The sequence below is a fragment of the Arctopsyche grandis genome, chromosome 3 (assembly GCF_051622035.1).
Source record: "Arctopsyche grandis isolate Sample6627 chromosome 3, ASM5162203v2, whole genome shotgun sequence".
NCBI classification, from domain to species: domain Eukaryota; kingdom Metazoa; phylum Arthropoda; class Insecta; order Trichoptera; family Hydropsychidae; genus Arctopsyche; species Arctopsyche grandis.
Window position 1 is genome coordinate 12784490 of NC_135357.1, and position 13694 is coordinate 12798183.

At 32.2% G+C, this 13694-nt stretch overlaps 1 protein-coding gene across 1 annotated transcript in view; it reads right to left on the reverse strand.

The window, feature by feature from the left end:
• The window catches only part of LOC143923180 (cadherin-86C-like), a 59308-nt gene that overhangs the window by 15635 nt on the left and 29979 nt on the right, over positions 1 to 13694 (reverse strand). The gene's annotated exons all lie outside the window — the stretch shown is intronic.

The window sequence follows — 13694 nt, forward strand, 5'->3', positions numbered from 1 at the left end:
GACCGGTCCATTTTACTTTTTTTATGTAATATTATTATGTAGTGGACGACTGGGTTGACTTGACGTGTTTTTCAGAGCTCGATATCGATTCAAGTATAAGTAATTTATTCAGAGTGTTGTTTGGAATGTTTTTCAGGTAGTTTCGAAGATAGCAATTTTGCATAAGTGGCCGGTGGAAAAATATCATGACGCTGTTTTTATATGTAAACAATACAACATGTTTTATAACTACAAAAAATATTGATAAACACATGGTATAATATATATATATATATATATATATATATATATATATATATATATATATATATATATATATATATATATATATATATATATATATATATATTAAATATATTAAATATAATACTTACATGAGATGAAAATATAAAAAAAAATGTGTCACATCAAATTAACATATTGGAAATTTATGCATTTCAAAAACATATAGTTTATAAATACACGTTTTATGATATTAAGGGTAAACCGTGTAACACGTAACCGTTTAAAGCAGGTCATGTTATTCCTCGTGCGTTTTTCCACTAACATACATACATTATTCTGTAACGATTTTGAGCAACGCTGACATAAAAATTGCAAATCAAGATAAGCGTCCACTTCACAAACAAAAATGGAAATTTAAGACCCGAAATTTAATATAAAAAAATAGGGTGGAAAATCACGAAACGGTAAAAGCTTTCCAAGAAAACGACGATCATGTGTGCTTAACCTTAACCCGATTTCGGAAAAGTGTGAGGTCTTGGAAAAGCGAAGGTGCTAATCAATCGTAATTTTTCGTGGTAGAGAGCCATTTGTTTCAGAGATTAAATAAATGTGCGTGTTGAGACTTTTTCGTTTACTATTTTCGGCAGTGACTTACTCGACCCGTTCAAGGATGAAGGCGTAAATTATAAGAAAATTCGGAAAAGTGTCACTCTATGAATGATCACCACTGTCGAATAACATATATCGAATATATTACTGAAATCCAAGTACGTACAAAAATAACACGCTTTTGACGTCGATAAAATTCAGAAGTAAAATATATGTACATACACACATACATACATATGTACGTATATCAAGTCATTTTGCATGTTTTGAAACAATTAATTTATAACATCACTAATGTATTTTAATTGGGGAAAACCTGGTTTACATTTTCACCGTTGTTACTTTCATGCTACTCTTGGAATACGTGGCGAAGGAACGCGTGACGTTAGCGTTGTGAAAAACACGTAACGTAACGTAACGCTACATTCGCACGATTCTACAATATCTTACAAGCAACGAATTATTTCAGCGGTTGAAAATCTAAGAAGATATACATTTACAAGCTAGTATGCAAATACTTTCAATCAAAATAAAATCAAATATAAAAGCCAAAAGCTGCGTTATGGCCTTATGCGGCGTAAAAATGCAATCGGAATCCGAGACATTTCGAAATAATGGCGATTTTTTTGTAATAACTATCCGAGAGTATTAGGAGAGCATGAAAATGACGCGGTGTGAGCATATTTTTTAATCGGTCCATGAAAAAATGTTCATGAGCGGCGCGCGATGACCGAACAGCTGTTCGAGCGCTATCTCTACCGTTAGGTTAGTTCAGTACATACTCGAACGAAAATACCATCACAATCTTCAAAATAGTGTGTAGTAAAGTTTATCTCTTTTAATACGTCCTGTAATAAAAATCCCATCATTTTTTAATGTACCCGTACACTTTTAGGTCAAGAAAAATTGCGATAGACGGTGTTGGCGACTAATAGCCATAACCCCAAACCTCTTCGGTGAGCACTTCAGAACAACGTACCTTATTTATAATTCACCCTGCCAAAGTGCCGTGTTGCCGACCTCATTGTTAGCCCTAGTCTAATCGATATTAACCCCCATAATATTACGGCCACGTGATCGATGTTTTGACGGGTATTATCGGACGGCTGGATCTGGACGACGGCGACTACCATAATTCCATTGTGCCGAATTTGAAATTGATTTTTCCAGGTAAAAAAAATTAGGTCGATTTCCCTAAAATGTCTACAGTACTGAGAAATACGCATTTAGTCTTATTATTCATGTTCGAAGAATAAATCATGTTTTAATATGTTTGAAGGACAAAATTTTGTTGATAATGGCACATACTACAAATATAACTACATACATATGTATAGTGATTAGGAGAGAAAAAGTTTAAAAATATGGTCATTAATTTCAAGTTCAAACACTTTAACAAGTACACAGAAAATGAAGTAAAAGTATTATTTACATTAAAATATTTATAATATGTAGGTATAATCGAAGGAATTGAAAAAAATCTTGGGTTTCTGATTTTCCGGACTTTTTCAATTCCCGGGACACGGGACGGATCTTACGATCGTTCTCGGGATTTCCGGGATAAAATTATTTTTTCCAATTTAATTTGTTTTTTATTAGAATGAAATTTATTTATTTTTTTACAAAATATTAAAAAAAAGAAACGATATATCCATTAAATGGAAAAAATGTTAGTATAGTAGAAAATATGAAATAGCTTCTTAAGTAAACTAAGATATTTAAATGAGAATCCGAAAAACAATTTCCAGATTTAGTACAACCTTCCAGCAATGGAAAAACTCTTTCAGCTTCGGTTGAAGTTGATTCTGAATTTTTAAAACTACTAAAATATATTTTTTTAAATGATATATTTTTTCTTGTTTCTTTAATTTATTTTTTTAAGTGGGGGTTATTTTTATATACGTTATTTTGTGGATTTCATAGCTCCCTTTGATTTAATTATTCTTCTCGGGATTCGAGATGAGAATTCTCGTGACACGGGATATCAAAAATTCCGTGAATTCCTGGGAATTATTTTAGTAAAAACCAAAGCGAAGTGATAAATGTACTAAACATTGTATAGTACGTATGATTCTTGAGGAAATTCAGAATAAAGGAAAGAAAACCAAATGTACAAATTTTGGGCAGATGAAAATTGAGAGCTAAGAAAAATATGCAGTATGGATTGAAGCGGACTTTATTCAGCAGCATAAAAGCGATGGTTAAAGACTAATTGTATACATACATACATATACCATAAAACTAAATTCTGTAACTGATTTCAAAGATAGGTGTGGTAAATATTTTAAGTATACGATCATTCATTTACAATCGGTTATAAACTCTTATTAGTAGGAATTTAATTATGATGTTAAAAAAAGATAGATTCGTTTCTCCGAATATTTTTTATTGTTTCAAAATTATCAACAATCAAGGATGATTATATCGTATTTTTGTTTGGTGTTTATGTGAACCCGTACATTTCCCAAAACAAAAATTTATGCGACCTAAAAAAATATAATATTTTAATTGCAATTAATTGGTGTAAATAAATAAAGCATCCTTAATAGCGGCCGTAATAAATAACACGAAGCTATTTCTTAATAGAGCAAAGGAGATGTGGATACCGGCAAATGAAAAAAAAAAGAGGGACCTTATTGCCGTCAATAAATCAGTCCATGGCATAATTGTTTTCATACATTTATCGTTGGCAAAATGGCGAGAGATGCCTAGAGGTATCTTGGTTTTAATATGATCTTAATTGCATATTTATAGTACGTACGAACATCGCACACTTAAAAATAACCACCCAAGAATCGACCGTAGATGTTTAACTTTGCTTAATACCTTTACAGCCCGGGAAAATGCCCGTTTAGAACAATTAAAATCAACGGGCCAAACATCGTCAGTACATGAATATGCGAGATGATCTCCGAAAGGTATGACTGGGTATGAATAAAAAAAAACTAAGACTGGAATTAATATCTGATGAACGTTGAAAAAGTGCCTATCAATCATTAACGGGAGGGTTTTCGAACATTAAAGGTTGTCTTATCGAATTTGGTTCGAGGGCATCCATTGGGAACACGAAGATCAATCCATATCTCATATTCGTATAACGCAATAAATTGACGTGAGAAAAAAATAGTAAAACTTCCTACATACATATGTATGTATATAAAACGAGTGCGTATTTAAATATTTAATTTTGAATTATGACCATAGTTTATTGGCCATCGAATTATAAAATCAAAAATATGAACTACATTGTATATATTAATATAGTTTACACATAAATATATTTTAAAAGCACACATATGTACATACATACATATATATGAATAAACTAAACTACCTCTAGAAGAAAAGATGAAGAACCGGTCTTCAATGTGAATGGATTCTTACATTCGTCCTTCAATATCTTAATAAAACAGTTTAGCTACTTTGTACTTTAATTATTTCAATTACAACTGTTGAACGATAAATACCAAGGCTGTATTATATATATACCTATGCATAGCTTCGGGGAAAGATGAATAGAAACATCGAATTCGATCATATAAAAGGATATCCTGCTTCTAAAATAGTTCAAATCGTGGGAATCATCATGAAAATAAATTTTATTACATCGTTAATTCAACTAACATACATACATACATGTCGAAATTCTATATGATAGAAAGAAAAACTAATAAAAACCTTGTAAAAACGATTCAATGCATCAACATTAAAATAAAATACAAACATACCTTCACACGTGTGCGAGAGTATTTAGTCAAGATCTAGTTTATTGTATATAATATTTAATTAAATATTACCGAAGCGTTATTTATTCGAATACGTATCTACGTATTTATAAAAAAATGTGATAATATCTCAAATTTCAACCTGTCACATATCGTTACAACGAATTAATTACGAATAAGAAAACGAAGGTGGACATGAAACATATTTTTTAACACATAATTGATTTTTCTGTCGCGCATTGTCAATAAATAATACGATCGAATCTGCTGTATATAAAAACACTCATTATATTCGAGATTATTATAGCATGTAAAGTTTTTCAAATTATTTAGAAACACGGCTCAAAGAATGCTATGCAAGCATAATATATACCACAAAATATATAATCAAAATTGCACAAACACTAAAATTTTCAACGTGAACCTGTCATCTAATTTGCACACCAGGCAAGATTGTAAAACATGCAAATTTTAATTATGTACATGAGGGTGTTTATTGGTCGACACAAATTGAAATGTCCGTCCAGCACATACAACCTTATAATTACTTCATCGAAGCAACGTGAACTTGTGTACCAATATTAGGCATTGAATCGCTCGTAATTATGGTAATTGAATATCAATTTTCCTCTCAGTGGTATGCGTCAATGTGTGCACAGAATCAGACGGCTGTTCATTTGTCTGACAGACGTGCAAAAACGGCATTCTTCAGACAAGAAGTATTTAATTGACGGCGCCGACTCAAAATATTCAATTTGAATATTAAACGCTCCTCATTACTTGTTTTTTTTTTTGCAATACAATATGGCAACAAACGGCCTACATACATTATACATAAGTACATACATGCATATGTACTTGTCGCATGCCATGATGTGTACTATGTATGTAAATTGATCGGTGAAAAATTGCGAACCCTATTTTAGGAAAATCCGGAAAAAATCAAGGTCACCACACATTGTTACGTAACATACATTTGTTTCATATCCATATGCTTTGACTTTTGAATTGTTCTCTATATTCAATGTTTGTTTTTGTATATCATAATACCTATATTTATAGCCACTACTAAATACACATTTTTGAAAGTGAAACTTTCTATAGGATTATATATTTATAAATATACGGTTTTATGCTGCTGAAAATTTTTACAGCTGAAACATTGCATGAAATTAAAGTGAGATGCTGGGAAGAATTGTCTCGTGACTCATCTCTCACTTCTCCTTAAGAATTACCTCAAAATCTCATCTGCTTTTTACCTAATGTTTATGTAGATTTTGCGTGAAGAAGTTTCACTTATGTACTGATTTTAAAATAAAGTATAAAATACTGTACATTGAGTAAACAAAGTTAAATACAATACAGTATCAATACATATTTACGAAAATTACAAAAATACAATTCGAAGTGACTAGTTTTATATATTTTAGGTATATTATTTATCATCATTGCTGAGATGTTTAAGATGAAAAAATAAACTACATATGAGCCGTTATATTTAAAAGTGGCGGAAGTCTAATTTTTGATTCCAAAAACACTAGCTCTATTTGAATTCTCAAATTGTAATCATTTTTAAATATTGTTAAAAGCAAATATATATATATATATATATATATATATATATATATATATATATATAATATTTCATGTTTTGCGAGATATTGCTCGAAAAAGTTGATTTATGCCAATTTCAATTATAACGGCTCAAATACATACATACATATATCTTATTCGAATATACCAAGGCAAACAGTTGTTAACATTTATAATTCAATTAAGTTAAGCCTGCAGTATAGCTTGGTGATTGCGTTAATGCTAATCACCGAGAGGTTCCGAGTTCAACCCCTGGTTTGACCTCAATTGAAAATAATTTATACAGAGTAAGTCAGACTTGGATATTTGTGACTCCAAGTCGATCATTTTCTATCGAAGTTACCACTTTATCTGATTTCATTGTTGAAAAGACTCCTCATCAAACCGGCTACTAACCACTAACCTACCTAATATTTGTCACCATTATTTAAATATGACTTAAAATTTATATATATACAACTTTAAAACCAAAGGTGTCGCTCAGGGGCAACTGGTAATGGCATGTGGTGAAATATAAATTTAAAAAATGAAACTGAGTATCAATACGATTATAAAAAGTGATTTAAAATTTAAAACTAGTTGAATTTTTAAAGGTGAACGAAAAATTAATAACAAATTACAATAAGCTTGTACATATTAAAAGAATGCCTCTCGTTAGCGGTACGTATGTACATAGGTATTCATAGTTCATACACACCGGCTCTCGGTTAAAATGCAAATGCAATTATGAAATTCGCAATGCATATAAATCGAATATGAACGTTTCGAGACGATGTTTACACGGCGTAAACGCAATTCGAGCGTATTAAATCATTTCGGCAGGATATGCAGGAATTTATGTTTATACCTAGACCGTGTACGTACATACATACATACATACATACATACCTACGAGAAGTGCATGCAACGAAGCACTCTCGGACGGACCTCAGGTAAGTGCCAGGTGATTTGTAGGCCGTATAATGTTTAGCAGTCGGGTATTATGGTTAGATAAGGGAATTATTTATGGAATGTTACCGACCTCACATCGGAGACTACGCCGCGGCTTTAGTTTTCCATTCTTCTTGTCCGTGGTTGTACCTATACAACCCGAGCTTCGGTATCGCATGCGAAAACTGATAAAAACTTTAGCAGAGTTTCCGCCCGTTTGCAAAAATCCACGTTTGCGTTGATGACGTCGTTAATTTTCCGCGTTGCGTCGCGTCCGCCGTTAACCCTTTCTCCGTTAAGGCCGACTCGGTTCAATTATTATATCCACATACACTTTTAAAAGCTTCTCTCGATATAACAATGGAGCTCTGTCGAATTTCAATGAGTTCGCCTTTTGTTTTTGTGTTGAGCCCCCGAGAAAAATCATTGTCTGTAGTAAACATGGGAGTGGTCCTCGGGCACAATGTGCTGCTCATTAGCATTCGTGACTCAACATTACACATTCACTGAAAATATTATACGCAATGCTTACATTAACCGCATGTTTTGTATATTGATACTTTTTGTTTCAATCGGAAGGATTTAATTACATACAAATTATGCGTGGGCTTACGAATTTTCGGTCCAGCTGTTCGTTTACGTTTCGTGATACACTTTTTATATCAAATTATAATTCAAATCAAAATCTAGCATACCTACAACCAAACATAAGTTTTATTTATTCAGAGTTTGAATATGGCAGTGAGAAAATATTTTGCGGAAGGAAAACCGAGAGTTGGAACAATGATTAAGTATTCAACAATGACTTCAACTTTCATTTTTTCCTCATGACAAAAGTTTTGTATAATATGACCATAATTACGGTAGGATAAGTTTGGTCGAATGACAAGCAGCTGAACTAAATTGTGCTAAAAGTAACTTCAGTTATGTAGTTGTAACAGTATCGTTCGTATGTGTGGTCAAATTGTTGAAGAAAATGCATCTCGCCTGGAGGGATGTATAAAATAACACGTGGAAGACATTTCACATGGGATATGTGATTACAAGAATTAATAGCGTGAGAAGGTCGATCTGGGTTAAATACATTATTAAAATAATTGCAGATGCCAACAGGATAGATCCAGTTCCTTTTTTAGTAAAAAATATTCATCGTAAAATCATAGAAAAATACAGGAAACGTATCATTTCGTCTTGAAAATTCAAAAGTCACGACTTTTTATACACATAACGATACTGATGTAACTCACCGGTCAATAGGAATCCAAAAATTATATTATAATATTGGCAGATTCGAAAGATAATCACGCTTCTTGGAAAACAAACTGCATAGCTGAGCATCCATTCGACGGAGATACGTATCTATCCGAAAGCAAATTACTATCGATTGAGTAATAAAGTCGCAACCCAATCACGTATTTTCAGATCGATGTGGTTTTTTATGAACATTATTGAACAGATATGTCGAGAAAGTTTACAGTAATGGTAACGGTTATCTTTGATATTAGCCCAGACAAAGCACAGTGGCATTACAATGCACTGTTGCACTGTTGTTGGTATTGTAGTCGCTTCCATAGTATAGCAAATCTTCGGGACAATACATCATGTCCCACTCCCACATTAACACGAGGAGAGACCATACAAGGAAGCATTTCGAAATGGCTGTAACATAAATCATACGTGAACTGTCTTCCTTTCCCTAGATGAGTTTTCCCCGTTTCCCGTGTTTTGAATGAAGAACACGTCATGATTTTACAACACGGCCGGCTATTGGGGCAATTTGTTTGTCGATCTCCTAAAGTGTTATGATGATATTACGCGAGTCTATCGTAACAGGAGAACATAAAAATTAGCTGATAAGACTATGTACTGTGTATACTATTTGATAGTACTTGTAAGTTTATAAATAAATGTTTTAAATATTTCCTCTACCCATTTTCTAGCTTCCCAATACAAATAAATGAAATATAACTAAAACTTTAAAATAAATAATACAAAATGGAAGAAACTAGTCAAAATGTACTTGATTGTACTATTGCAGTGTATTTTGTGCAGTGCAGATGTATTTTTTTATACTAGAAATTTATTTATGTTCAGAAATGAATCGTATTATTATTGCTGTTAAAGTGCCAGGATTATATATAGGCGTATAGGAAAAGTGTGTTGCTATACATAATGGGAATGTAAATGGCAAACGATACAATGGAATTCTCAATCATTTCTAAAGAATAATTGAATAAAGTTACTCTATTATACTGTTCGATATATGCAATGCAATGATTTATGTTCAAACATGACTAAAACAAACGTTGATGACAAAGTTTTTCAGCAAAAATGTTGTTAATGCATAAAAATTATTAAGCCAAAGAATTACAAATCAATCAATAAATCAATAAATTTACGTAAAAGTGAGAAAAGTTAAATTAAAATAAACAAGAACGCAGTTTTTCAGTCAGTTGTACCAGGTAATGAAACGAAATACTAGGAGATAATAGCAGAACAAGGGTTACAAAACGGTAAGACCAAAAAGTTGCACGACTCACAATTTTACCTTTAATAAAAAAACAATTCGATTAATCGAAAGAGCATTCAAAATAATATTTCACAATCAATATCTACAATCAATATCTACGTTTACTAACTGTAAATAAGTTTCAAACTCCATATAGAAATTACACACATAGAATTCTATAAAATGATTACGAATAAAAGTGATCAGTATCGTATTATGATATCTTTAAGAATGTGTTCGAAACTAAAATGTAACTTTCCAACTCGATTTACTAATCGAGAGACATTTTCACGAAAAATTAACCTGGTACCAACTTATAGTTGAACTGTATTTTCAGTTGTAATATATTTTGACCAGTTGGGATGTAATTCGCTATATGAATCAATTTATGTGGGTTAGACGGCATATATTCCAACTAGTCAAAATAAATCACAACTGGAAGATACACTTCAACTGTAACATGTACATCCCTAATAAATTATACAAATTTTAGTTGAATTGAATAAAACGTAAATCAATGTCCCAATGTACACATGTAAAATAAAATTCATCTATGAAGACCAATCGTAGTAGTGTGAGTTAATATCTGTGAGCTACATATGTACATACACTGACGAATAGCCTCATCCCTAAATCATTCGGATCGTCATCAACGACGGACAAAATAAAAACTATTTAGCATTGTCAGTTTTAGTATTTTCTTACCATACAACTAAGAGTGAACGGGACAGAAGATAACACTGTGTGGAAAAGGAGATAACGCCAGCACGAAATTTATCAACAAAAAGGTCGCTGAAACGTCACAACGGCCATCTCCTATGTAACTTTGCGCTCCTAGTAGTTGAAAAGTTGCGTTCATTCTCAGCGCAATTCCAAAAATTCCTTACGTCGCGATTTGAGCCACGGCTTAGTTGTTTGTACACACGATTTTCTAATTGGAAAAATTCATACGTGCACATGTTTTCGAAAAATAATATCGACCGACATGTGTATTTAATTTCAACAGACGTTGATGAATTGCATGTGTGCACATATTTGATGTTATAAATTTTTAAAATTTTATCCGACCGGCTACCGATTTTTATTAGCCGACTAGTTTTAGTCAAAAATGGAATTGACTTGTTTATGACTATGTGTGTGTGTGTGTGCAATCGTAATCGTAACCGCAAGCGAGTAAGTACGATGATAAAACACAGTTTATCTGTTTCGAAATTTCGTAACTCACAGCTGTTTTGTTTATTAGGAACGTAGAAACGCGTGTGGATATTGCGAGACGTTTGAAAATTCTTATCATTCTTGAACGAGCAACAGGCATTTTCGAAGCCGTTGATATTACAACTGACATTGAAATATTAAGTGCCATTGCACTGAATCAGATGACGTAAACATTAAATGTACATTCAACTTGCAATTCGACAGGATTTAAAAATAGAAAATATATATAGAAATTTTTTATACATATTTCATGTCATGATTGGGAGACGTTTGCTTAAGAAACAACATGGAATGAGACATATGTTATTCATACATTTGTTTCGCAATTACTAATTCGCATCAACAATCTCAACATTTTTGCAAGAATGGCTGTAGAGTGCAGTTTGGCTTTCATCGATGGAATATTTGCAACACTAGATGATGTAATGCAGAGAGATGTAATAAGAATAGAGGGGCCCTTACGGGTAAATAATTGTTGTCAATTTTACGCGGAACGTCTCTATAAATACGCTACATCGCACGAAATACAATCGGATCAATTTACTCATAAAAATGTATCCCATGTTGTTAATTATGTGTTTTTGAATGTATTGTGCAATTTTTGCCGATACTTGCCCATCTTGCGAGTAATATGAACAAACAGAAGTTTTTATCGTACATACGTCGAGCACCAAGCGTCAGATACGACTGATGCTAAAATTATTTAGGTTTATCTATGGACAACTGTCACTTGACAACAATATAATACCTAAAGCCACTTCTATTAATATTAAATTGCTCTGATGTAATGTCGAGACAGTCGACCTTCTTGGTTGAATTAAATGAAGCAGTAGCAATATTGGGGCGCACTGCAATCAACTTCTTAGTTTTGCTCGGTGAATTGGGAAGAGAAACATCTACATATGATGGAACTGCTATAGCGGGCTCCGCAGGGGAAGATTTTAGTGGCAGGGGTTGTTACAAAGTGTTTTCAATTAATGTTTGTGTACATATAATCATTATGTGTAATGATGCTATTTTGGTATTTATGTACAAAAGTTTAGTCATAGTTGTCGCCTGTACTGGCACTTAAATTGGGGGTTAATATATAATGTATAAATAAATATGTGGAAACTATTTCAGTGTCAATGTTTTGAAAAAATATATTGTATTGCTGCATGTTTCTGTTTTTAGTAAATAAAATACACGCAATTGGAATATTTCTAGTCTTTTGTAAGATTTAGCAACATCAACAAAAATTTTACTGAATAGTGTACCAAATGATCATAAATATATACATATGTATGTACATACATAGGTCATTTGGAAGGCCTAAATAACGATGACTCTGCCGTGTCATAGGAGTCGCATGCATGAAATTCAACTAACAGACCAAATACTAAAATAATGAGGAAAATGTTGGTAAAATATCACCATTAGACATAATAAAAATCATATACATACATACCGCATACGTAAACTAAATCTGTATCATCTCACCACATGTTTTGAAATATGATACAGGATGACTTAACACTAATTGAAAATCAATAAATTTCGATTTTAAAAATTCTACCTCCTTAATCAAGCATTATTGAACACTATTGAAAACAAATCGACTCATTAAAAGTGTTTATATTATATTATCAGTAAGTTTTTATCAGTGAATTTTTATATTATCAGTATACATAGTGCTTAGTAATGATCGAATATTCATGAGTTGATTCAAGAGATTAAACTACTTTGGACAGTTGACTGATACCCTTGATTGTTACTGAAGATGAATCTGCAATTCCGCAAACACTCGCTTCACAAAAAAACCTTTCGTACATTGACAATCATAACAATTGATATATCGACATATCGACGAACGGACATAGCGTGTCCATTTCACAGAACAATTATTTTGTGATCGATACAGTCGCCGATTACAATAACCCGAACTGCCACTATCATCGTCCTGAAATCGAGAACAAATTGACAATTGCACACGAATAGGGCTTTACAATTTGACTCGTAGTGCTAACGTGTGCAATTTTGCAAAAGGCTATTGCAAAAATGACATAGTGGTTAACTCGAAGCTCGCTATAAATAATAAGAAATATTCCAACCATATGGTGTTGTGATGTTCGCTCGCGTACCAACATATACATACATTCACCTATACATAATACTCGTACATTTGTACACTTTCACAAATAATGAGATACGTGCACCATCTGCAAACATTGTGCCGCACAAACCGTGTATTAATATGCGGACAATGCATCCTTTTTGAGAATCCAATTGGATGTGTCATTACAAGAAAGTAATAGCGAACAAATATGGCAATACAAAGAGGGCGGGAAAATCTTGGATCGATCGTCAGTATTCATCGACGAATCGACATCAATCAAAAAATGCATCGTTTTTTTTTACCCTGTTACATTATATTGAATTAAAAAATAACACGTGTTTTATTTGAAGTCAAGTGTCAATACCGTATTAACAATTTAAAACTGATAATGAGACGTTTAGATCACAATATTTACATATTCACATGTAAAATGAAGAAAGTAATATTAAAAAGAGCTAGAAATGCGATTTTAGATTTTCCACGCTGGAAAACTTGCGAATTATCAAGGGAATGTTAATTAAAAAAAAATCGATTTTAAACAATATCCTATATCATCCAACCATTCGATCTATGTACATATGTAAATATGTTGAAAAACTTTAGAATAGATTTTTTTAAATAATATTTAATAGCTGGGGCATAGTTGATGGACCCAATTTTATATTTTTCCATGTGATGCCATTTCGGGTTGACCCTAGCGACACTTATGGAATTAAACTTGTAGCGATATAAATTTATAGATTATAAATTCTTCGACATCATATAAAAATAGTGGTGACAAACATACATAGTG